This window comes from Micromys minutus (assembly GCF_963924665.1).
Source record: "Micromys minutus genome assembly, chromosome: 21".
NCBI classification, from domain to species: domain Eukaryota; kingdom Metazoa; phylum Chordata; class Mammalia; order Rodentia; family Muridae; genus Micromys; species Micromys minutus.
The window spans coordinates 44,580,397-44,608,040 of NC_137956.1; positions in this window are offsets into that span (position 1 = coordinate 44,580,397).

The following is a 27,644-nucleotide window of genomic DNA, read 5'->3' on the forward strand; positions in this document are numbered from 1 at the left end:
AGTTTGGAACTAGGCCAGCTTGAACAACCTAACAGGGACAAAACAAACAGAAAGTCACCCAAATACACGAAAAGGAATTTAGAAAGTACATTTTTAATCTAAGCTCTGAAATAGCCTATGTGTTTGCTGCTGTGGTCACACTGAGCACTCTGGTCTGCTCCAGCTTCCATCTTAGAAGCTGAGAATGTGCTTTGTACAAAGCCCAGCCAGGGCCTTCTTTTTCGTTCTGCAACACTTTATTGTATCCACTGGCCATTGCAGCTTTCATTTAAAAGCCTCGTTTTGCACCAATGTGCAACCGTCCCATCTTGTCTGCTAGAGACCCAGCAGGTATGGAAGGTGAGCAGCTGGGAGCTGGGCCTATTCAGGTGTGTCTGGGGGACCTTATTGGGGACACACATGGGGACAGGAATTTGCATGAGATGATTTGCCTTTGATAGAAAGAAGATTGAGATCAGGAAGAGGACAAACTTGCGTTACTGGTTTTATGGCTTTAGGGACAGGGGCCCAGCCTCAGGGACCTGATTCCCAGCCTCCTGAGATAAAAGCTGAAGCCAACCAGGATGCTCTCAGTGTGGACTCTGAACCATTTGGGGAAAGTTGTTGGAAATGCAAGTGCCTGGCTCTCATGACCTTTGCAGTTTGGCTCTGAAGGAAGAGTGTCAGCCTCTGTACTCTGGTTGGTTCTGATGTTCATGGTGTCCATTCTTCCCTGGAGGCCTGACAGAACCACAGGCCCCACCTCCAAGCTGCTGACTCAGACTTAGCCCGTTCATAAGCCCCAGGGGCACACTCTAGGGCACATTCCCTTTGAGGCTCTGGCCTAATGGTTGGAGGATCATTCTGCCTGGGGGATAAGGGAGGTGGGCGTGGGGGCTGACAATATAAACAGGCTGTGGGACATAGAAGAGCCTGGAATGACTTGTACAGTGAGGATGGTAATGTAGACACAATCAGTCTGAGGCTGGCATCTTAAAAGCTTCAGAGACCAGGTGGACGCCCCAGTATGCCCTGACAACACCGCTTGGAGAGGTCCCGTTTGCTTCTTGGTGGACAACGTCGAGGTTGGCAGATGGAGGCTGGAATGGGTGCGGATGGCAGAGGTGATGTGTAGACAGACCGTATGTCTTGTTTAGGGGAGTGTGGCTCGTTTCTGCCCATCTCCAGAGGGAGCAAGGGCAGCCAGATAGTCTATGTATCTATTGAATACATATATACTCACAGGGTGGTGAAGCTAGTGGAAGCCATTCTCATTAAAGTTTGGGAGTCTAAATAAATGTAGTTACCAGAAGCTTTTATGTGCCTCAACCAGAGCACCACGGTTTTAACCTTAAAAGGTCATTTGATTATGTCTGGAGACATGAATGTAGGACAGACTTTATAGTCACTCTGTGTTCTCGGACTGGACATTTTTAGAAAACAAAGCAAAATAAAACCCAACCCTCATTTGTACTGAACTTGCACGGACTATACGTGTCCGATGTTTTCTGAGTGTTTGTACTGTGTTAGGGTTATTCGTGTACTGTGCACCGTGTACAGTGTGTTAGAGTTACCCAAGCATTGTGAACCATCTATACCATGTTGGGGTTTCACAGCGTGAATGCACAGACATCCCCATAGGCTCAGGTGTTTGGACACTTGGTCTGTAGCTGCTGGTGGTATTTTAGGAGGTGTGCATCTTTTAGGAAGTGGCACCTCAGTGGCGGAAGTGGGTCACTTCAGTGACGGGGGTGGCTGTGGATCACTGCAGTGGGAAGAGTCACCTATGCTTTATAGACTGGCTCCAGCTCTCTGTTTCTTGATGCCCTGAGCTGTAAGGCATTTGTCCTAGTTAGGGTTTCTATTTCTGCACAAACATCATGACCAAGAAGCAGGTTGGGGAGGAAAGGGTTTATTCAGCTTACACTTCCACATCGCTGTTCATTACCAAAGGAAGTCAGGACTGGAACCCAAGGAGGTCAGGAAGCAGGAGCTGATGCAGAGGTCATGGAGGGATGTTACTTACTGGCTTGCTCTCCCTGGCTTGCTCAGCCTGCTTTCTTATAGAACCCAGGTCTACCAGCCCAGGGATGACTCCACCCACAATGGGCTGGGCCCTCCCCCCTTGATCACTAGTTGAGAAAATGCCTTACAGCTGGATCTCATGGAGGTATTTTCTCAACTGAGGCTCCTTTCTCTGTGATAACTCCAGCTTGTGTCAAGTTAACACAAAACCAGCCAGTACAGCATCCCAGTTGTGTGCATGGTCTCACACCTTCCTTGGTGATGAGAGGGAAGAGCAAAACATGACTTAACAATAAATGGGAACTAAATAAAGAAGAAATGTCCGGGTATCAGAGGAGCCCTTACAAAGAACACACACCTGTCCACTCTTCCAAATTCCATGGCACAGTGGAACTTCTCATTCTCTGGAAGAGATGAGAGTGTCTGTCATTTTATCACCTCTGGTCAGCGGGCTACAGAATACTAATTAAAACTTCCAATGTCACTTTCGAGAAGGGACTCAGGACACATTTTATCCTGGGGTGGGGTGGGGGCTGTGTGGATGCAGGACCAAAAATGACAGGGAAAGCCAAGAGAGTGTGGGATGGGAATTTGAACACAATATACAATTGAGGTTGCTAGGGAGACAGGCACTGCCTCCCTAAAGATATCTCAGGTAAGGATGTTAAAGACACCAAACCATGCTGGGCTTAATTGTGTTAAAGCTTCTTTCCCATCTCTAAACCCAAACAATACACTTCAGAAAACCATCTTACGGTTGCGTTTACCAAAGCAAATTCTTAAAGATACGAGTGGCCGGAGAGAGGGATCCAAGGTTAAGAGCACTGGCTGCTCCTGCCAGAGGACCCAGGCTCCGTCACCAGCACCTACCACGTGTGTGTGTGTATCTCTAGCCCTAAGCAGGGTGGGTATCTCTGGCCTCAGACATTTGTTCTAATGTACGTATAACTCCCAATAATAGAAAACAATCAAAATATATCTTAAAAGAAAAATAATTAAATCAGTGCATGCATTTTTGCTGAATTGTACATTTTTACTCAGAGCTTAAGTGTGGTGGATCTCCAAATCTTGTGATTTTAAGCTTTGGGAGGTGAGCTTAGAAAGGCGTAGGACCACATGCAGTCATCGTAAAAAATGCCTGAGGGTGACTGTCTTGAGAAACCCGGGCCCATGTTTTGGGAGTAGAAATTGTCCTTTTCCTCCATGTCCCTGTACTTAAATTGATCTAGCTTTGGTTCTTCATGACAGTCTTCCTTGTGGCATAGTCAGGTGTATTCGAAAAATTTTCATAGCTGTGAGCAACTAACTGGATGGAAACCTACTTGGTGGGGGCGGGGGCGTGGTTGCTGATAGTCCAGGACTTGGCCACTGAATGGTGAGTGCAGCGTGGCAGTCGAGAAGCTGACTATACACATCTCACTGCCTCCTGAAAGTTCAGGCAACAGAAAATGGAACCCAGTGGTAAAATCTCATGCCCACCTTCAGTGACATACCTTCTGCATCAAGGCTCCACTTCCTAAAGGTTCCACTACATCCCTAAACAGCACCACCAACTGGGTACCAAATGTTCTAACACATGGGCCAACAGGGGCCATTTTTCATGCAAAACACAATGTCAAGGATCCCCACTTTGCCTATGTGGAGGTCCCTAAAGGGGAAAGAAACAATTGGGCTTCTGGGGGTTGTGCTAGGTGGTATCGCCCTGTTGCTGCTGCTGAGATGAAAGATTCTTTTGTGGAGGGTGTCCTGTGAGGGATAGAGAAGGAACAGGAATGAGCTGAACAGGAGTTCGGTTTTCTCCACGTAATGACTTGGGCCACACGGAGGGAGTATATCCCTAGCATAGTCCATCGGATCACATACATAATGGTTCACATGACCAGACTGGTGATTATTATACAGTGAGAAGAGACGATACAGAAATTACTTAGATGACAATTTAGCCATCCATTTAGTAATATGTTTATAAGTACAGTTTAGGAAAAGAGGAGCTTTGGTCAATAGCTGGTCTGGCAAACAGTGAATAGAAGGACCCTCTGGTGGTTTGAATGAAAATGGTTCTCATAGGTTCATATATTTAATGTAATTTAATAATAATAAACATTTAATATAAATGTTTGGGTCTCAGTTGGTGGACTGTTTAGGAAGGATTAGGAGGTGTGGCCTCATTGGAGTAGGTGTGTCACTGGGGCGGGCAGAGAGGCTTGAGGTTTTAAAGGCTTATACTAGGCCGAGTCTGCCTCCTGGTGGTGGATCAGATGTGAGCTTTCAGCTCTGCTCCAGCGCCATGCCTGCTTCCTTCTGCCATGTTCCCACCATGACAGTCATGGACTTGCCTGAAACTGTAAGCAAGCCTTCAGTGAAATGCTTTCTGTATATGCTGCCTTGGTCATGGTGTTTCTTCAGTGCAGTAGAGCAGTGACTAAGGTAAAACCTCTGTTATGGTTTGTTTTGCTTGGCTCAGGGAGTGGCACTATTAGAATGTATGGCCCTGTTGGAGTAGATGTGTCACTGTGGATGTGGGCTTTCAGACCCTCATCCTAGCTGCCTGGAAGCCAGTCTTCTCCTAGCAGCCTTCAGATGAAGATGTAGAACTCTCAGCTCTTTCTGCACCATGCCTGCCTGGAAGTTGCCATGTTCCTACCTTGATGATAATGAACTGAACCTCTGAACCCGTAAACCAGCCCCAATTAAATGTTGTCTTTTATAAGACTTGCATTGGTCATGGTGTCTATTCACAGCAGTAAAACCCTAACTGAGACTCCCTCATTAAGAACATCCATGATAATATTTAACACACCCTGTTTGTAAAAGGTCAAGGCAAGTTGTCTCTGTGACACCACAGGCTTGAAGAGTTAAGACTGAAACTCCAGCATCTTCAGTTTCATTTGGAACTTCTGTTGGCTTTCAGTTCATGCTCATCTTATGTTTTGGTCACGCTATCAACAGCCAAGCATCAGCTGTCCACAGACAAGGCAAGGTGAAAGAAAGGCCACTTAAAAACTCTTGGAAACCTCCAAGCAGATGTCTACTGGGCTGTTTAATTTACACCCCAGCCAGCAGTGAATAAGGTTCTTTGTTCTCCAGACCCTCTCCAAGGTTCATCAGATTTGGTGATAGCCATTCTGACAAGGGTGAGATGGTGTCTCCAAGTAAGTTTTAATTTGCATTTGTCTGCTGGCTAGGGATATTGAATATTTAAAAAGAAATAGTTATTGGTCATTTGGGTTTCTCTTTTCTTTCCAAAAGCTTTCTAATTTTGATGTGTGGTGTTTATTTTATTTGCAATTATTTTTAGTGATAAAGTTCATTTAAAAATTTAATTGCAAAATCAAGGAAATGGAGATCCAAGATCCAAGACTTTATCTCACCACACTCAGAATGGTCATCACCAAGAAAACAACCACCAACAAATACTGACGGTGTGTGTGTATGTATGTGTGTGTGTGTGTGTGTGTGTGTGTTTGTGTGTGTGTACGAGTGAGTGCATGCGATTCTCTCACACTTCTATCAGGAATGCAAGTGAGTCCAGCTACTATGGAAGCCATCTTGGAGGTTCTTTAAAGCCTAGATCCGGGGAGATGACCCAGGAAGTAAAGTGCTTGCTGCATAGGCATGAAGAACTCACTTCAGATCTCCAGAATTCCCATGAAAGTTGGTGATAGGAACCAAACCTGGAACCCCAGAGCTAGGGGCAGAGATAGGAGGATCCTGGCGCCTTGCTGACCCAACAGCTTAGCTTAAACAACAAGCTTCAGATTCAGTGAGAGACTCTGTCTCAAAAAAAACAAGGTGGAGGAAAGATACCTTGATATCAATATCTGACCTTCACACATGGTCTAGTGCACCTACATACATGTATGTAGTGTGCCTAGCACCCTCCTTACACATACACTCTGGAAACAGGGATACCAATTCCACATGATCAGCAAAACCACTGAGGTCAGTGGGAGGTCAACACATCACAGGGATAACTACACGTCCATGTTTAATGATGAGCTTAGCCAGTGTATTAGTCACTGTTCTATTTCTGTGAAGAGACACCACAACCCAGACAAGTTAGAGAAGGAAACACTTAACTGGGGCCTTACTTTCAGCTTTATGGGAGTTAGCTTATTATTATCATGGTGGGGAACATGAGGGCGGGCAGGCATAGTGTTAGAGAAGTAGCAGAGAGCTACATCCTGATCTGCAGGAGAGAGAGAAAGAGAGAGAGAGAGACAGGCAGAGACAGAGAGACAGAGACAGAGAGAAGGAGAAAAGGAGAGATAGGAGGGCGCTAAGGTGGACTTTTGGAACCTCAAAACTTACCCCAGCAACACGCTCCCTTCAACAGAGTCACACCTCCTGATCCTTCCCAAACAGTTCTACTCCCTGGTGACCAAACATTTAAATAGACAAGTCTATGGGGGACGGTTCTCATTCAAACTACCACAGCTATGACATAGAAACAGCTCCCATACACATCAGCAGATGAATTTTTTTTAATTATAAAAGAACATACACTAGAGTATTGTTCAGCCATAAACAAGAATATAATTTTGTCATTTTCAGGAAAAATGGAAGAAAGCCAGAAAGACAAATATTTAGTGTTATGTTTGATATGAAAAATATATTTTTTTAAAGACATGAAAATGATAATTCAGTTAACTGGCACTTCCTGACAATTTAGGCATTCCCCATGTTTTCCTTTATTTATCTAACAGGCATGTGCAATCCATTGCTAAGATGTAGGGAAAGCCCTAGAATCCAGACAAGGGATACGATGGCAGAGTCAGTGAGCTCAGGAGGTTCATAACTGTAATAGACAAGCGGGCAAGCGTTGTGTTTGCCACCGGGCTGGGTCAAGAGGACAGGGTGGGGGAGACTTCTGGCATTGCTTTGGACTCTGAGGGGACTCTGAGCACGTTTACTTAGATGGGATTAAGTTTGAGTATATGAATTTGGGAAGCCCATATATTATCTGTGTGTATAACATAATGGTTATTGCATTTAGTTTCAGACTTTAGGTTTGGAGGTAGGCATAAGAAATCCCACCCCAAGCTAAGGGGCTATTGGTAGTTGGAAGCTGCAGGGAGAAGGAGAGCTGGTTTTTTTTTAAAAAGTATGTGGCCCTTGGTAGGTTGACTTCACTATCAGCAAATGGTCTCATGCCTAGGAATATATAACTAGCACACACTGTACTTGATTTGGGGGAAAGGGGAAGATGAGAATGTAAAGTTGGGAGGAGGTGGGCTGACTGTGGTCAAAATATGTTAAATATTCTCAATTAATAAAAAATATTTTGAGAACATTTTTATGTGCTTGTCTTGGGGTTTCGTGGATTTTTAAAAAATAAATTATGATTAAAAAATCTGTGTGTGTGTGTGTGTGTGTGTGTGTGTGTGTGTGTGTGTGTGTGTGTGGCTGCCATCAGAGGAAACACGTTCACATGCTGGTTCTCACCTTCCACCGTGCTGGGCGGTGTTTCTGCTGCTGAGCAGTGTGCTGCAGGCTAGCTGGTCTGCAACTTTTATTTTAACCTCCCATCTCAGCCTCCAGATGCCCTGCTCACATCCGGCTTCTTATGTGGGTTCTGGGGAAGGGAACCAGATTGACAGGCCTCTGTGGCTACTGCTTGCACCCACGGAACCATCTCCCTGACTCCAGCAGTTAGGATTTTTAAGAGATAATGTGCTAAAACATTATTTTCCCTAATTACTAAGTTTTCAGGATCTCCTTAGCCTTTTTGCCCAGGGTGACTTCTAGCCAGCTTGGAATTTCTTCTTCCACAGCTTGCTCCCTTCGCTGCAAGAGAACTATTTATTTCCTTGGAGCCTAAGCACTTACCATTGAGTTTGATGTGCTTGGATGCAAAGTGACTCGGTGCAATTAACACAAACAAAGAAAGGTTGGCTAGCACACTTATCTGGTCTACAAATAGGCCGGGCATGTCCCAGGGCAGCTGTATGTGGACTGGCGTGAAGTGAGAATTTGGGAGACTCAGGCTGGTGTGCTGGGTATTGGCCAGCAGAGGCAGAGGGTTGGATAAAAATAGGTAACTGGGGCTCTGTTCCTTATTTCCAAAGCTTGGTTTTCCCCGAGCATCCTGGGTAGTTTGTGTCCACAGGACACATGACAGGGTTTTCTGGTAAGATGAACATCATTTTTTAACAAATACCTTCATCAGATTGACCTCTAGGCAAGTCTGTAGGGATCATTTTCTTGATGAATGATTGGTGTTGGAGGACCCAGCCCACTGTGGGTCTTGTCCATAGGATGGGTGGTTCTGGGGGCGTATAAGAAAGCAGGCTGAGCAAGCCATGGGGAACAAGCCAGTAAGTAGCATTCCTCCATTGCCTCTGCCTCAGTTCCTGACTGCAGGTTCCTGCCCTAGGTGCCTGCTCTGGCTTCCTTCCCTTCATGATGAACTGTGACATATAAGTAACAACATACCTTTTGGTCACGGTGTCTGTTACACATCCAGAGGCCCCACGAGGAAGTACTGTTTTCTACCGTTGGGAAGTGTGTCCATCACATTTCCTGTTGGCTGTAACGAGAAGCAACTTAGGAGGTCTTATGGTGCTTGCAGTTTAGAAAGGGCTACAGTCCCTCATGGTGGGAAAGGTGGTGTGGCAGGAGGGTAGCCCAGTTGGTCACATTGCTTCTACATCCAGGAAGCTGAAGGAAAAGGAAGTGAGGTAATGCCAAGTCAAGGCCCCTCCCCCAGGGACCCACACCTTTCTTTAGTGAGGCTCTTCATCCTAAAGGTTCCCCGGACCTTCTGAACAGCACCACCGACTGGGAATCAAGTATGCAAGTACCTTGGTCCTTGAGGGGACATTTCACATTCAGAATACAACAGGAAGAGGGGAAGGCATCCGTGGTCACTTAAAGAGAATGTTCTGAGTAGAGAGAACCGTATGATGATGGGCTTTCTGGGTAAAAGCAACATGGTGGGATAGATAGTACTCGGAGGGGATGTGACCACTAAGATGGGTACCACTGGCCTGTGGGATGCCTAGAACAGATGTGATCGCTTGGGGGCGCTGTGGGCTGGGCAGGGTAGTGAGGACCTGTTGGTAATAGGAGTGAGGGTAGAAGGTGCTGGAATAGGGAATATGAGGAAGTCTGTCCTGAACCTTAGGATGTAAGGAAAACGACAAACCCTTATTCTCTACTTCGATCCGCTGAATACGAACAAGGCACACCCCCAACCCCTGTAGAGCATTGAGGCCAGGCTCTTGCATGTCTGTTGTTATTCCCTTGGGTACGTTCTGTTTGTCACCTCCGTTTATAATTCTCCTGTAGACTTACCAGTTCGTGGTGACATTAAGGGAATGTAAAATCCAGGAAAAACTGGGTTGGTGCTTCAAACCTATAACCTCAGTACTTGGGAGACCCCGGCAGAAGGACTGCCAAGAGTTCAAAGTCTGTAGTTCCACAGCAGCTTGAGCTATAAAGATCCTGTCTCAAGAAACCAACATGAGGTTAGAGAAATGGCTCAACAATTAGGAGCTCATACTGTGCTTGCAGAGGACCCATTCAAATCCTAGCTAGGTGGCTCAGAACGACCTTAACTCCAGATCCAGACGATCTGCCGCCCCCTTCTGGCTACCACAGGTACTGTACCCACACGTGTAACCCCGGACTCACACATAGACACATAATTAAAAAAATTTAAAGGCCAGCCAACTAACAATCAAAAATCCAACTAATAATCAAAAACAAAAACAAAAGCACAGAAGAAAAATCCTACCTGTATTTTGGCTGCCCCAGTAGACATAGACTTTCATTTTTATGTCTTTACAGACTTGCAGGAAAGCCAACTAAAATGCTTCCATCTTAGTTTCTTTCCCTTGTTGTTATGATAAAATCTCCCAACAACTTACGGGTGAATGGCTTTATTCTGACTTAGTTCAAGGATACCATCTACAGTGGCAGAGACGTCACTGAGGCAGGAGCCTGAGGAGGTCTCATTGCATCTGGACTCGACAGCAGAGTACTGGCTCTTCGACCTAGCTGCTCCTCCACTGCTGTGATAAAGCCACAAGCAAAGCAACTTATGGAGGGACAGGCTTGTTTTGCTTATAGTTTACTGCTCATCACTGAAAGAGGGCAGGGCAGGAACACAAGGCAGGAACCGAAGCAGAGGCCACAGAGGAACGCTGTTGCTCACTGGCTTGCTCACTCAGCCGCTTTCTAACAAACCCACAACCACCTGCATAGGGATAGTTCTGCCCATAGTGGGCTGGGCCCTCTGAAATCATAATTAAACCAAAAAAAAAAAAAAAAAAAAAAAAGTCTCAGACATGGCCCCAGGCTAGTCTGATGGAGGCGGTTTCTCAATGGATGTTCCCTCGTTCTAGATGACTCTTGTTTGGGTCAAGTTGACAAAAATTAACTAATACTTTCTCTACTTCCTACAGTCCAGGACCCCTACTTAAGGGCCACAGCTAAGATGGCTCTTCTCATATCTATTAACTGAAGGAAGATAATCTTACACCACTGAAAACACTCTGGAGACCTAGCTGGGAAGACATTGCAACATTGTAACAGGGCCCTGTTATAATAGACCAAAGGACATCTCCCATTAGCATAAGTGGCATGGACAGTAAGCTCCGAGGCCATAGTGACCTTCAGTGTTTCTTGGATGTTGATGCTGAGGTCAAGCTGACATACAATGTCGTGAACAGCTCCAAGGGTTTTGATACAGCTATGGGAACGCCACAGTGACTACAGTATGAACTTTTTCTATCGCTCCCCAAATCTCCTCATGCCAATCTCTTTCTTCCCCTCTTCTCTGACCCTTCCCTGTGAAAACCACTCCTCACCTCTGGCCACCATAAACCGGCTTTTAATAGACTTCCATCATGAGCACCTTTCAATACAACGTCTTTCGGTTTTGGTGTCAGCGTAATTGTTTTGAGTTCACGCATGTTATTCTTGTCTTACACGGTTTCCCTACGTTTATAATGCATTTTACTGCAGATTTGTAACATTTTAGTTTTTTGATAATGGAAATGTTAAATGACTGTGCCTTGATCAATCTCCTGGTTTTTAAATGTCTACTGGAATATTTTAATATAACTAGACAGAGCAAAGAGAATATCCCAGAAGGTCAAGTGTAGCTCTGATCTCTGAGTCAACTTCTTGGGATCTTATATTCTTAAAAACAAAGATTTATTTCTATCATGTGTGTTTTGCCTGCATGCATGTGTGTACTACATGTGTGGCTGCTGTCCAGGGAAGCCAGAAGAGGGCACCAGATCCCCTGGAAATGGAGTCACAGTTGATTGTGAGCCTCTGTGTGCATGTTGGGAACTGGTCTCAGGTCCTGCAAGGACAGCCAGTGCTTTTGGTTTGGTTTCAGACTTGGAACAAGGGACTGAAGTGCATATTTTACATATTAAAGATGACCCAGCTTCCAGGGTCTCCCAGCACCCCTCAGTCCCTACCTGGCATTCCCTGCCCCCAACCCTGAACTTTCCAGCCCTTCCCCCAGAGGCTCCTTTCTATATAATCCAGACATCTTTCTCTCTCTCTCTCTCTCTCTCTCTCTCTCTTTCTTTGTGCACCCCCTTTCTCTCTTTCTGCCCCCAACCTCTAGCCTCAATCTTTGAGGCCACTGAACTCACCCAAAAGGAGCTTCCCAATAAACCTGCCTTTAAAACATTCTAATCTGGCCTGGATTGGCTCATTTCACTGTGGAGAAATAACCTGTCACTTAACTGCTGAGCCATCTCTCTAGCCTAGGACCTTCTGTTTTTATCTGAGAAATGGGATCATCACTCTTCTCAGAAACACACAGAGGGTGGAAGGAGACAGTGTAGGTTTTTGCTAGATAATTATGTGTATCTTCTTCATGATACATTTTGCTTTTGGTTAGAGAAGTTCTCTGGTTTTTATCTTTGGGAGTGAGATGGTCAGCTCAGATACTGTGGGAAGACTCAGAGAGTAGAGACCACATACACGTCAGCAGGAACCAGCTTCCTCTCTCAGTGCCTCAAAACTAACCTGATTTCCATCTTCCTCCCTTTCATCTGGTCATGGGGTTTGGAGGGGAAGAAGAGCTCCTCTGTTCACAGGACTCACCAGACATTTCCCCCGAGTCAAGGAACACTCCCAAGACTTTGTGAGTCTTTGTCACCTTTTTCTTCTGTTTTGGAGACAATGTCTTATGTGGCCCAGGCTGGTCTCAAACCCACTCTGTTGCAAAGGTTTGCTTTGAAGGCCTCAATTTTCTTGTCTCCAATTTCCAGGTGCCATTGTCTTATCATCATTATTTTTTAAATGAGCAACTGGGGGCTGGTGAGGTGGCCCAGTGATTAAGACCACTTGTAACTCCCGGAGAGGCCTTGAGTTTGGCTCCCAGCACCCACGTCTGGTAGATCACAAGTATTTATAACTTCAGATCCAACTCCTGATGCCTTCTTCTGCTTCCTAGGGCCTACACGTCAACACACACGTAGACACATAAATAAAAATGATCTTACAATGAGACCAATAATAACTTGCCTCAGAAGACAAATTTCAGGACTCAATTAAATGATGCATTAAAAACCTTTAGTATGTTCCACCCCCAGTATATAGTAAAAATTCAATAAGCACCCAGTGTAATAAACTCTTATATCATACCCAAATGGAAGATACATAAAATATGGTTTACCGTCTTGATCTCGGATAACTAACATCTTTCCCCCAGGTAAACTCCCCCATAAACTCATGAACCAGCTTGAGCTGTTTCTCCCGTGGAGGAAGTGTGATGGGTAGGAAGCATCTCTTAGATGACCTTTGTGCCTGGACCTGCAGGAAGAGGGCCGTGCCAGGTGCAGGGTGTTCCTAAGCAACAAGGAAAAGCAATTTATTCACCAAGCAATTCTCCCAAGAAAAGAGGAGTGTTGGTCTTTGTTTCACGTTGTCACCGGCAATGTCCTGAACATTTTTAACTTCAGATCTGAGGAATCCCAGAAATTTGTTAATAGGTATGCAGTGAGGTAGGCACAAAAAAAAAAAAAAAAAAAAAAAAAGAAAGAAAGAAAGCCAATAAAACATGGGTGTAAGATGCAAATTCTCAACTAGGTCCTTCCCCCAGTGGCTACCTCACAATTAAATCTTTTCAATGACAGACAGATGTACAGTTATTATTACCTGTTGGTTTAATGTCCTATGTTTCTATTATTATTTTCAGTTATATTAATAGCAGTGATTCCACACGTGTATTGGGCTCTTTCTCTGGTGGACTGTTTGATAACTGCTCTCTAGTCTACTGAGTTCCCTGAAGAATCTGTGAGTTAGGTTCTGTGACCCGCCCCATCCGCAACTTGTGGGAGCTGATGCTTGTTCTGGCCCCTCCAGGGCTAGAGTCTCCTCTGTGTTTTCTGCCTTTTCCCACAGACATAGCAACTCTAACCTGTCATCCTTCCCACATAACTTAAGGACATCAGCCTGCCACATCAGTTATCCCATAAGGTGTGTGGGTCTGCTTCTAACTCAGCTCTGCTAAGCCATCACGATTCTGGGAAACAAAGGAAACTTCACTGAGGTTGAGAGAAACACTTAATCCTTCGGCTTTAAGACATTCTTCAGAGGGTGTGAAGTGGGTGCCTCATTGCGGGTCAGAGGATGTGGGCTTTTGTGGGTGCGGGGTGAGGTACGGGAAAGAGGGAAGAGGCCAGCAGTGGAAGACTGCAGTTTTGTCAAGTGTTGACATTTCCTGTCAGCCCTTGGGTCTTCTACCTTCTGACTGAGAAAGCTTTGATCTTCTATCATGGCTGCCACCCTTCAGGAGACTCCATGGTTTTCAAGGTCTTCATCTGTACTTCAGACTATGAGAATCATGACTTTGTACTTAGGGATGGAACAAACATGCATTAGAAGCTTCTGGAATCCCCCAGTCTCAGCTCATTGTCTTCATTCAGCTGGTGAGGTGGGTATCCTTTCCAGTGTCAGCCTCCGTCAGAATAAGAACCTTCTGGTGACAGCCCTGACAGCCTCCTTCTTCCCTGTGGAAAGAGACACTTGGTTCTGTCGGGGATCCATTCCTGGCGTCACTACCTGCATGGGTTCTGTGGCTCTGTCTAAATTCCTTTTATGATGTGAATTTAACACACAGCCTCACCCGGTCACTTCTAAACACAGCTGGTGTTTCAGATGAACTTACCTGTAATAGATTGTTGACCTTGACCATGTTAATAGGATTTTGGCAAAGAAATTATTCTGAGTATGATACCGTTGACCCAGAAACAGGTAAGAGATGAGCTATATCCATAACCACAGAAGTAAAAGACAGAAACGCTGTTTATGTAGAATAGTCCGGAAAAAAAAAAAAACCCAAAAACACAAAGATTCCACAGTGAAAAAAAATTACTGTTTCACGACACCTCTTGTTAGGCAGCCCAATGGAAGGTGGGCACTGAAATGTTTTGGATCTTGTTTTTATCACCTAAATATACAAAATGAACATTTAATGATGGGAGATTATAAATAAATTTTCAAAAAATATTGTTACTAATGCATACAATTGTATTTGTTTAAAGCAGATCTGCATGCTAAAGAGCCAGGTGTGTTTTTTTTTATTTTTACATAGAGCATTACACCTTGACTGGCTGTCTATACTGCAGGGCCTAGCACGGCTCCAATACTCCCCAGAGCTGACCTGTACCCTGATTTTACCACTGTCAGTGTTGGGAATTCTGCCTCATGAGACTCTGTAGTTCAAAATGGCTGACGTTTGTTTAGGGTCATTTCAGAAACTGTTGGAAATTCTCTCTCCAAGCCAGATGTCATTTAATCTTGAGTTGTTAGCAAATGAAATAATGTTTAGAATCAAGCATTCTACCTTCACAGAACCATACAAAGACACAGAAGATACAAAGACACATTAAGAGGTGCATGCTGGGAGACTGGCCTAAGGAAAATATAGGCCTTTGTTTTTCATCATTAATCTGCTGTTTTTAGAGGAGCAGAAAACTTTGTGAAACCATCACTGTAGCTTAGAGTCTGAGGTGTGCCAGGAGGCAATTTGACTCTAAAATTGTTATTTTGGTGCTAACTTAAGTTTCAGAAGTAAGACAGCAGTGAAGTCACGTGCTGTAATGTAGCTCACTTTACTAGAGACACTCACTCTGAATCTTTACAGCTTTACTTTGAAAAAGTTTTTACCATTGCACATTCAAAAGTCTAATTTGTTGCTGTCAGTTTTTTTTTTTTTTTTTTTTTTTTTGTGGTCCTCATATTTATTTAAGCTACCCTATCTGGGGTTCTGCCTTCAAGATCAAGCAGTTGTGTGCCAGTCAAAAACCCAGCATGAATGGGAGAAGGGAACCTCAAATTTCCTCCCCATGTGAGGAGCTATTAGTATCTGATGGCTGCTGAAGCAAAGAGAGTCATGCTAGGTTGTTCTTGTCCCAGTGGATGGCCCCGTATCCATGTATACATGGGCAGTATTAGCTGGACTCAGTGGTTATTATTTTAAAGGAAAACAGGAGGTGAAGTTGAGCAGGAGGTGTATTGAGGTGTTGGGAACGTTGGAGGAAGAGAGCAGGGAGCGTATGCTCAGAATACTTTATATACATGTATAAAATTCTCAAATTAACAAAAGTTATCTAAATAATAAGGAAGCTATTCACAGTCTAGAAATTTTGGGGTTGTGAGTCACGGGGCAGACAAAAATCATTTAGCAGAAGGGGAGTTTATTGGTCAGGCCATCTTATGTTCCACTGTAGATTGGTTTTAGTTACTTTGACTCATAAATTATGTCATCAGGATTTAATGCTTTCTCTTCACTTAGCACACCTCCTACCTCTGCCAGCTTTATCATCAGATTGAAGGATCTTCTACTTGGCTGGCTTAGAGCAATATGGGCTTCTCTCCTTTCAGATTCGAGATCTGTAGAAGAGGGCAAGGCTGATTTCCATTATCTCAGGGCTCCTTCTGACTGGACAGCCCTACTCCAATGTTATCTGTAAGCCAATCAGTTCAGTCTTTGATGAAGATATCTGCATGCAGCTTTATCTGGAGCTGTAGGATTGGAAGGAGATGATCCCCAGATGAAACCTTCAACTGTTTTAAGGAAAGGAGAGAGGAGAAGCCAACAGAACCTCTGTGGCTCCCAGTATTGGATGTAGTACTTGAATAAGAACAGCTCCTGTAGGCTCACATAATTGAATGCTTGGTCCCTGTGAGTAGAACTGTTTTGGAAGGATTAGGAGGTGGGGCTTTGTAGTAGGATGTGTATCTCTGGAGGTGGGCTTAGAGGTTTCAAAAGGCCATACCCATCCGGTCCTTTTCTCTCTCTCTACAAATTGTGGATTAGATTGAGCTCTCAGTTACTGCTCCAGTGCCATGCCAGTTTGGCTGCCACCATGTTTCCCACCATGATGATAATGGACTAACCCTCTAGAACTGTAAACAATCCCCAATTAAATGTTTCTTTTAGCAGTAGCTTTGGTCATGGTGTCTCCTTACATCAATTGAACAGTAACTAAGACACCACACTGTGTGGTCTGGCAAGTGGAGTTTACTTTAAAGACACATGTCAAAGGTGGCCCTGGCTGAACAAGCCTGTGATCTCAGCTACTTGGGAGGCTGAGGCAGGAGACTTGTAAGTTCAAGGCTTGCCTGGCTTATGAAAAAAGTTTCACTCAAGCCCAGGCAACTTAGGGAAGTCTTTTCTTAAAAAGAATCATCCACAAGACCTGCATACAATCAATGCAGTCTAAGCATGAGTAGGGAATAGAGTCATGAAGTCCCACCCCTGGCTGAGTAACTGTTGGCAATTTGTGGCCATTGGGCATAGAGACTCAGCTTGCTTCAGGGGTGTGGTCCTTGAAAGGCTCTGGTAGATGGTTACACATCTGTGCACACATTAAGTGGACACTGTGTGTGTGTGTGTGTGTGTGTGTGTGTGTGTATGTGTGTGGGAGCCAGGTATAGTGGTGTGTGCCTTTATCCGAGCACTTTGTAGGCAGAGGCAGGCAGCTCTCTGAGAGTTGCAGGCCAGCCAGGAATATATAGTGAGACCTTGCCTTAAAAGAAAGGAAAGAAGGAAGGGAGAAAGGAAGAAAGGAAGGGAGTTGGAGGTAGGGAGGGAGAGAGGAAGGAAAGGAAAGGAAAGGAAAGGAAAGGAAAGAAAGTAAAGTCTTTTTAGAAATTCCTTTTTAGGTGTTTCTCTCAATCTCTACCCAGTTGTAGAATTGGTGAGTTATATGTAAAATTCTGATGCCTTCAATGATGTGACACCAAACTGTCTTCTCTCATTATCCATGGCATTCTTCATGGCCTCAAAAACACCAAACCAAAGCAAACAAACATCCCCCCCAAAGAAAACAAAAACAAAAACATAAAACAACCCAGTGTTAGATCTTTCAGTTATTTTCCAATGGAATGAGGTAAAGTTGTCTCGAATTCTCAAAATTTGTGTTTTTTTTTTTTCGATAACTAACAAGAACCACTGAATGGAGTATTAATTCTGCACTGTGTCTAGTGACCATATCCTGCGGTGTTTGCATCATCTCCGTCCCATGTGCCGCCGGCTGCTGCTGGCAGCCATGTTGAGGGACCCTACATGTTCAGATACCGCAAGTTACTGGCTCCTTTGTTTGAGAGGGATCGGAACTGAACTCTGGTCCTCGGATGAGTAGTTTGCATTTTTAGCCAGTCTGCACCCCAGAGTCCCTTTATAGCCTTCTGACAACTGAGGGTTAGACATTCCAGGAAAACCAGCGGTGTTGGCTGTAACAATGACCTGGGGCCTCACTCCTTCCCCCTGCATTGCCTGAGAGTCCCAAACAGAAGGCTAACTTTGTTGGCAGTGAGCCTTTCATAGCTTCCTGCGTCCTGGGGGATCTTATCAACTGAAATCCTGGCAGGTACTCCTCAGAACCATCCAGTGATTTCATCAGGTTTCTTAGCAACCCTTTGAAGGTAGCAACTTCAAAACTCACTAAAATGGTGCATGTGACCATAGTCAAGAGGATGGAGCAGATCTCTTCACAAGAAAGCCTACGTCTATCGCTTTGAGGGTGTCTCACTTCTTAAGCATCTCTCTTTGTCTGTATCAAAACGTCTTTATTAATCCCCGGCTCTGTGCATAGACTAACTTGTCCAGAAATTCTTTTTGGGGGGTCAAAAATCACAAATTCCAGTTTTGCTTGAGTTGAGGTCTCAAAAAAAAATGTCTAGGGGAACCCTTCAGTCTGCTGAGGGCAGCAGTGGGATCCGTCCTTCCTGCCTCTGTGCACCCCACCCCGTCCAGAATAACAAAGAAACCAGTCTTCTTTTGGGAATGGAGCTTCTACAAGAATTGTGGTTTCCGGGTAGAAGGTCAAAGGTTAGGAAAGGAGAAATGGGGGCGGGGTTTCAGGGTATCGGTAGACACTCTACATAAGGGATGAAAGAAGGAAGAAAAAGGAGACACATGCCTATTTTAGTAGATGGTATACTGTTAATATGAGATAAAATATAGCAAGAATAAAATAAAGACATAAAGAGAGGCAGATAGGAGGGTGTGGTGTGTGTGTGTGTGTGTGTGTGTGTGTGTGTAATTTTGAGAATAAGGCCTTTAGGCTACACATTTCTTTTCTCTCTCTGACTAGGTTTAAGCATCATTGTGCGCACAATCTGAACGTGGTTTTCTGTGAGCAGTGCCGCAATTGGATTCTTATCTTTGTATTTTAATTTTCTGGCCGTGCTCCAGTAGGAATGGCCACTTTTTGTTGTTCTTCAAAGACATTTCTCTGCCTGCAGCACTCCCGGAGAACAAGCTTCAGCAAGACTTGGTAGGAAGCGAATGGCTCCCTGCTTTAAATAAGCGGAGCCTATTTAAAGATGGCAGAGTCGGGGCCCAAGGGTTGGAGGATTAAAACAGTGAGAAACCCGAGTGCTTGCTTAGCACCAGGGTCGCCACAAGGCTGAACTTCCTGCCTCGCTGCCTCGCTGCCCTGTAGGCTGTGGATGTTGATAATAATTATGCGAGCCGAGGAACGTGGATGGAAGCATCTGCCCTGTGATGAGCTGGAGCTGAGCCACCGTGAACAGCGTCTGATTAATTAAAACCTCTGGTCCTTGTTCAAGCCGCCATTGTACTCTAAGGAAGCCAGCCAAGGAGACGGGCAGGGACGGCGTAGACGACGCGCGCGGCTCGGATGTGGGCTGTGTTCTCCGGCCCTTGGCCCTTGGGCCTCCCTCCTAGCCTGCTGACTCTGCCAGCTTGCCGAGCGTTAACAAGTAAGGAAGAACTGGTGTGAACAGTTTGTGGAAGCGGAAGTTTGTATGTCTGTTACATTCCTTGCAGAGTCGTTCCCCTCAACAGCTTCGCTTCCCTTCAGTCTTTTGGATTCATCTCAGGGGAAGGACTTTCCCCCTAGCCATATTCGTTACTTCCCCCTTCGCCCTCTCCGAGGCTCCTCAGGTTTCCCTAGGCGCAGCACATTAGTCACTAGCTCTCCACCTGCTCAGGTCCTGAAGCATGTCGTCCTTCCTCCAGAGGGCTCTATTAAGTCACGTGACAGATATTTATTAGGTGTGCGTCACATTGAATGGTCCAAACAAATGGGCATTTCTTTTTCCAACACATAATTCATCAGACTAAATGAGCAGAATGGATGATAGAGGGACAAAGAGGACGTGTGGGGTGTGCTGTGCACACCTTTGATCCTCAGCTGTTTAGAGTCTGAGGCAGGAGCATCGTGATGAGTTCAAGGGCGGCACCTGGGCCTTTTAAGACCCGGCCTTGGAAGCCAGATAAATCCCTTATTTTCTGCGGAGTTCAATTATGCCAAGGTCATTCCTGATTTTTGTGGGAGGTGGATGCCAAACAGTAAAGGCTACTGGGGTATTTGTAAAAGCTCTGTCTACATCTCTGTGCCACTCGGTACAGGCTGAATGCTTATGTCCCTCCAAACACTCCTTCGCTAAAGTCCTAGTACCCCTGTGACTGTGTTTGGACTACAGACATGTATAATTAAGTTGAGACAAGAGCCTTAATCCTGCAAGATTTATGTCAGCACTATTCAAACTTCAGCCCTCACGCCTGCATGGCAAACACAGCCACCTCTCTAGACCGTAGATCTAAGACTTCTTTGGAAACGTGACTAAAACTAGCAACCCGGGGAATGCACTTCTGCAGAGTTGTGGCTTCACCCAAAGGTAAAACCTTTGATCCAGCTTTGCCACTCCCTGGGTGGCTCCCCACACTCAGGGTGCTTGCCTGGCGTCCACAGGCATTTCAGCGTGTGGCCTTATTACGTCGGAAAATGCTCTGTGGTTTTTCTTTGAACCCTGTCACCCCGGTTCCATGAAACAGACCTCGACTCCGGCTCGTGTGCAGAGGTTGTAGGAAGTGCGCATGCGCCATGATGAAAGCACTTGGGTCATCCAGTTCACTGAGTCTCCTCCTTCGCTAATTGATCCTATCCTTCATTCCTCTCACCCCCACTTTCTCCTATCGCCCTTTGCTTTCTTTAAATAGACACCATGAGAAACTCAGACAGGGTACTGACAGATGAGAGAGGGCTGGCCTCGGTCCGAGGAGTTTTCTTTTGGCTGTGCGCAGCAGTTGGTACAGAGGTAACCGTGCTGAGCCTAACTAACTGTTGAGTACCCAGCCCCAGCCCGGACATCTTTACCACACCCTCCAAGACTCAGGGAATGTTGTGGAAGACGAGGCAGAGAGAATGTCAGAAGAGTTAGCGAATGGGATGGCTTCCAAACAGTCTCTTCGGGACACGACTCTAGTGAACTTGTGAACCAGCTGCGGCTGTGATAGATCGCGCACGACCTGCGAGTGAACTGAGTGAGCTCACCAGTGGTCCATCAGGAAGGGGGAGGGGCTCGCCAGGATTCATCTCTAGCCGAGGAACTACCTGAGGGTTGATGTTTACTGGGGTCAGGGAGTCATCTTTCTTCAGCGATGTCGCCCGTTGGTAAGTCACCTGCTCGTCAGCAAATACCCCTAACTTATGGAAACAGCTCTGATTAAACTCAGGGCATCATCTAATCCAATTCTTCCCTGAAGCCACCTTGCTGCCCCCCCCCCTTTAATTACTTCTCAAGATAGCCTACATATATGTAGGCAGGCTAATAGGCACCCCATGCTATGCTACTCCAGACGGTGCAGCATGCGGACTGCTCGGCATCAGTCACCTAGGATTTGGCTCACAAAGGATGCCCGGGCAGAGTACAGCTGCCTCATTCTGGAGCCCGCAGAGCACTTTGCCTCCCCGATGCACTCTGACTCGTTTGAGCTGATAGGATATGCCCAGAGGTTACTTTTAGACGGTGGTGAGAACAAACAGGCCCGCACAGGGATATCCTTGTACACTATCCAGGAAGGGGAGGGCGTGCCGGCGTATCTGCTGCGTGGGGTTGGAGAAGTCGGGTTGTCTGTTCAGAGGAAAAGGCCACAGAAGCTGGAGCCAGCTCGTACAAACTCAGATCTTTGTCTCCTCCTCCCAGACTCAAGGGCAGTGGCCACAGTGGGAGTTTTTACCTCCTGGAGATCTGTCAACGGCTTCACACTGTACATTAGTAAGCTTTCTGTTTCCCTCATAAGAAGAGAAATGAAAACCGTGACCAAAGCAACTTCCAGAAGGGAGGATGTGTTTGGGACCATGGTTCCCGAGGGATGGATAGAAGTCCACCACGGTCGGGAAACAGTGGGCAGGAGCAGAAAGAACAGGACTCTGGGAACTCACTCCTTTATTGAAAGCACTAAGCAGATAAAAAGAACTGGAAAGGTCATGAGACCTTCAACTCTCCTAGCTCGCGCAGTTTCTCCAGCAAAGCTGTACTGCCTACATCTCTCCAAACATTGCTAACTAGGGACCAAGTGTTCAAGAGCCCAAGACTGTGGTGCGTGTGTCTCACTGAAATCGCCATCCCTTCCTCCCTGGTATTCAGACACCCAGTGCTGGGAGTGAGTTCTGTCAGACTCAGCACGGGCTCCGTGGGTTGAAGACAGTCCCGACACAACTGTTTTCATTGCATTTGTGTGCATGTGACTTTTCTGTTGCTATGACAAAGCAGCATGGCCAACCCATAAATGGGAACATCTGAGGGCTCATGGTTCCGGAAAGGTGGAGTTCATCATGTGGGGGGCACGGCAGCAGGTAGGCATGGTGTTGGAGCAGGCACTTAGAGCTTACATCACATCCACAAGCACAAGGCAGAGAGAGGGCGAGAGACGGCAGAAGGAGCAGGAGGGAGGGGGAGGGAGGGGGGAGGAGACACCCAGTCTCACACCACCATCAAGACTGTGCCTCCCAATCCTTTCCAAACAGTTCCTGCAAGTATGGATCAAGTATTCAAATATATCAACCTATGGGGGCCTTTCTTATTGAAACCACTGTAGTATGCATATATCCATGTGTGTGTGTGTGTGTGTGTGTGTGTGTGCTCGGGCGCACAGGTTGAAGTGTGCATGTGTGAACCCAAGTACAGAGGTCAGAGGTCAATTCCAGTTGTCTTAATTGCTCCTTATCTTATTTTTTTTGTCAGTTGGTTCTTTCTTCTTTCCCTTCCTTCTCTTTCTTTCTTTGTTCGTTCGTTCATTTGTTCCTTTCTACCTTCCTTCTTTTCTTTTTTTTTCCTTTTTTTTTTTTTTGAGGCCAGGTCTCATTATCCCAGGTTGGCCTTGAACTTACTGTGTAGCCACAGATGGCCTTGAACACCTGGTCCTTCTGTCTTCACTTTCTGGGAGCTAGGATTACAGGTGTATGCACCCACATTGGGTTATGAGGGGCTTTGTGCCTGGCAAGGCAAGCACTCTACCCACTGAGCTGTGTTTGGAAGTTTCCCCATAGTTTCCTTAGAAGAATTCATTAATGTGCAGATCCTGACTTTGCCCAGATTCCACTGTCTGGAGTGTATCTGTAGAAAGCAACTCAAGAACTAGGAAACCATGGAATCCTGACCTATTTTGTCATAAGTCTGCCAGACTCTAGACACCTTCTTATCTGGGCACGACCCTGCTTTGATTTTATTTTTTTGAGCTTAGTGAAAACTTCATTGCTAAGAGCCTGACGCTGAGGTAGAACGAGGGTCTCTCTTGCCCATGGTCCCCGACTAATGCAAGACAAAGAGGCACTCTCTACCGTCGTGTCTCGTGGAAACAGGCACTGCTACAGGCTTGCCTCAGGGACTTGCCTTAGTGGAACTGGAGGAGAGGAAACTAAAGATCAGATTTCCCAGTGGGCATTCACAACCGCAGAAGCTACCACCATCTTTGTGTGTGAGAGAACACGGAGGCAGATATTCTCTCCAAAGTACATGGCATGTAGTTCGAGCCCAAGCTAGGCTGGCCGACTGGCAGAAAGCCAGAAGCAACACTTGGCCCAGCTCTCCCGCCTCTGCCTCGGCCATCGCAGACAGAAGTCACTCCTGCCCTGGGGACCAGATCTACAGAGAAAGGCCCATTTCCCTCCTCCCACCTTCCCAAGCCTTGTGAGAGCAACCACGGATCAGCAAGGCCTGGCAGAAGACAAGTCAGAAATGTAGTTTTCAGACTAGGGGTAGAGGACAAGGACACCAGCTGAGAGGAAACAGTGCCTGTCACTTCATTGCCCGGCCTTCCATTTGCTTCTGATGGTAAAAATCAAAGGACTCCCAAGACTTCAGAGTCAATGGAGGGCAAGATAGATGTGGTGGGGTGGGCACACAGGGGAAGGCAGAGAGCCAGAGGGACAATGAAGGGGGCTTGGAGAAGGACTTTTTCTGGACTAGGGAGAATCCTTTAAAGGGTGTCTGGGAAGTCCCCTTCAAGGATTTGGTGTCATTATTGCACTTCTCAGCAAGTAGGGAATTACGGGGCCTCCCCTTCCCTCTCTTCTTGAGAACACTGATAGATCTGACCTGCTCTGAGGCTCACGGAAACGTACGATGTTCCAGGTGCAGGAATGACAATTTCCAAGCCAAGCAGGTTGGAGCTGGCAAGGTGCAGACCTTGCGGGTTTATTCCTGCTTGGTTGCAAAATGCTGCGATCTCCTGGGACAGCCTCAGAGACCTTGGTATTTGTTGCTTAAGAGGCAAAGTCACAGTTGGTTAACCCCATGTGCTTTGGAGAAGCAGGGGAAGTCAGTCTCCGGCTCTGTGTAAGCTGTGCTCATCCTTGGGCCTCTCCTCTAGGCTGATGTTTGTTCAGGGGATTTAAAGCCCTGCTGTACGCAAGATAATTAAAAAAAAACCCTTACTTTATTATTTTCTTTTTTTATGTGCCTATGTGTGCACAGGTGCGGGCCAGGGGGTGATACTGGAAAAGCTTCCTCTACATACAAAATATCTCTGAGATAATCTTTACTGTGGCTGGCCAGTGACTCACTGATGCTGAGATTGCAGCCACGCCCCCATCCTCAGCTTTTCTGTGGGTACCGGGGATCTGAACCCGGGTGCTCAAGCACTTCACCCTCGGAGCCTTCTCCCCAGCTCCCAAGCCCCACTGTATTTCTCTGCTATTGCTGTTGTAATATTGTCGTAAATGGGGGACTGGAGAGATGGCTCTGAGGTTAAGAGCACTGACTGCTCTTCCAGGGGTCCTGAGTTCAATTCCCAGCAACCACATGGTGGCTCACAACCATCTGTAATGGGATCTGATGCCCTCTTCTGGTGTGTCTGAAGACAGCTGCAGTGTACTCATATGCATTAAATAAATAAATCTTTAAAAAATATTGTCATAAATGTGGAGGCTCAAAATTAATATGAATTCATCATATATATACATATATATGTAAATATATATGTGATGACATAAGCTATTCAGGAGAAGGGAGCCTTAATGAAGGAATGTTCTCATTATATTGGCCTGTAGACAAATCTAAAGGGCATTTCTTAGTTAATGATTGATGTGGGAGGGCTCCGTGTACAGGGCGTAGCCATGTCTGGGTTTATTAAACAGCAGACCGAGGAAGCCGTAAGAAGAAGCCAGCATACTGCCCTCCTCTATGACTTCAGCATCAGTTTCTGCCTCTGGGTTCCTGCCTGTCCTCTCAGTGATGAACTGAGACCTGAATGCATAAAACAAAATAATCCTTCTTCTTCCCAAGTTGGCTTTGCTCAGCATTTTATCCCAGCAGCAGGAGCAAACTAAGTTAGCTTCCCAGTCACTCCAGAGCTTACCAGTGTCCCTCCACCCTCCAGAGGTCTGTGGCGAGACTCTGGGACAGAGAGGTTTGACAAATGCCAAAGATTAGGCTCAGTGAAGCTAAGACTGAGATCTGTCTTGGAGTCCTCCTTGACGTGAAAATGCTACTCCCGGGTCTATATTTTGTGTTTGGGGGAGTGAGTGAGGCTCAGGTCATAGGAACACAATCAGACCCTAGCAGGGCAATTGTAATTCTGAGCTCAAGTTTGTATTTCCAATGTAATCTGTTTCAGACCATATCCTAAATGTGACTAATGTGTTTGGCAATGCAACAGGTAAGAACTGAAGTATATTTTACACATCACACATACTATATATGTGCTAAACTGTATCCAGTATCCCTCAAACTTAATTCTGAATACGAATTAAATTCTATGCATATATGTACGTGGATATGTATATATGCATGTTGGGATCCAAAAGGCTGTGCAGAGCTCTGTTGATGGCTCAGTGCTCGTGCAAGTATGGGGACCTGAGTTTGACTCCCCAAACCTGGGAAAACAAACCACACAAGGTGATGCATGCCTGTCATCCCAGCACTGGGAGATAAAGACAGGCGCATCTCTGGGGGTGCAGCTGGCAGGACAGGCAGCCTGGTGTACCTGGGGAGCCCTGGGCAGAAGGAAATCCTTGTTTCCAAAAAACGTGGTGGTTGGTGTGTGGAGACCAACTCCCGAGCTTGACCTCTGATCTCTATAGACAGGTCTACATGTCCCTTTGTACACATCACCCATACCTGTACACACACACACACACACACACACACACACACACACACACACACTCACCATATCACATACTACACACCACACACTAGACACCCACCACACACTATACACTACACAAACACGACACACATACACACACATACCACACACCACACATACTACATACAACACACAGACACCAAACAGTACACACATACAACACAACACACACAGAGTTAAAAAGGTATAGAACAGAGAGAATATTCAGTGTTTTCCTGTGTTCTTCATGTGGCTGGTTTAATCTGACATCTGGGCCATTCTCTCTTGGGCTGGGTTGGTGTGAAGTCAATGTGTCAAGTAAACGGAGACCGCTGATTTGAGGTTCATCACGATTTTATCCACCGACTAACCCATGTCCATTTCCATCATATCTCATTCAGAGCTCTTGTCATCCCGGGGGCCCTGTTCCAAGATGGCTGCTTCCCGGGAAGAGGCTGTTATTTCTGGGTTGAGATTAGATTTCCCTGGAACCTCGTCTCTGCAAGTTATCTCTGCGTCTGTGCCTGGGTGGGCAGAAGCTGCCACTGGCTTAGCACGTATTTCAAATCATGGAGATCTCTATCTTGCTAATTACAAGGCCTGGTTTTCTAGAAGAAAAGCCAGTGATTATAGGAGCCAAGTGGAGAATTAGGACTCGGGATCAAATTTAACAGTCGGTAATAACAGGAAGTTAGAACATTGTCTCCTCTGTATCTTTTGGAGACGAGTGAATGGCCCTAGCAAGAAGAAAAAGGGAAGATACTGTTCTCTCCAGTGTGGAGTTAGCTGAAATGGATTTGCTGATTTTTTTTTTAAACATGTGCATGTGTGTGTCTCTGTATCACATGTGCGCCGTGTGTGGAGGTCAAAAGACAGTGTATAGATTGGTTCATGTTGATTGAGATGGGGGCTATGATTCCACCGCATGTGCTGTGCTAGGGACCCCTGAGCTTCAGGATTCTCCTGCATCTATTCCCCCTTGTCCCATCTGGTCACAGGAGCAGTGCAAATTACAGACCCACCCCCTTCTTTGGTTTTTCCTGGGGATCTTATCTCTGATCTTGTTGCTCATGAGGCAAGTGCTTTAACCACAGAGCCATCTGCCAGCCCCCCTTCCTCTGCAGTATCCTCCTGGAAGGTGGGGTGTTTGCAGGTCCTCCACCCCCCCAACCCCCATCCGCTTAAGCTCAGCACGTGACGTCGAAGGTGTGTGTTTATACCTCAGCTTAGGTGCTGATATAGCTGAGATTGTTTTTTGTCCCTGGTGAGGAGAGAGCTCGAGGTTACATTTTAGGGGAACACCCCTGGGATTCGGGGCTCACGCTCGGTATGTGATGTGGCATGATCCAGAGGGTTTGTGTTTCTCTAAACTGCAACCAGAAAACCCAATGTTTCACTTTTATGACTTTTATGCGGCTGGGACTCTCAGGAGCAGCAGTGTCCCCGCCCCCACCTCCCATCCCACAAATGGAGCAACTGGATTTAGAAACCGGATCAGCAGCCTACAGCATTTGATGGCGGAGGGAACAATGTCAAGGGTGACTTGTTTCTCCTCTTCCCAGGATGCTTTGTGGCATTCTCATCCTCCACTTCCCGCACCCACGTGGGCTGTTGGTCAGAGTGATGGCAGAACATGCATGCGTCTTAATCCAGCCCATTTAACATAGGGTCGGTAGGAAGGGGCTCAACATGGAGGGTTTCCCGAGGCTATCCCACTATTGCAGTGAATAGTCCAAATGGAGGCTCCTGGCCTAGTGCTGTCACGCTTGCTCCTGGG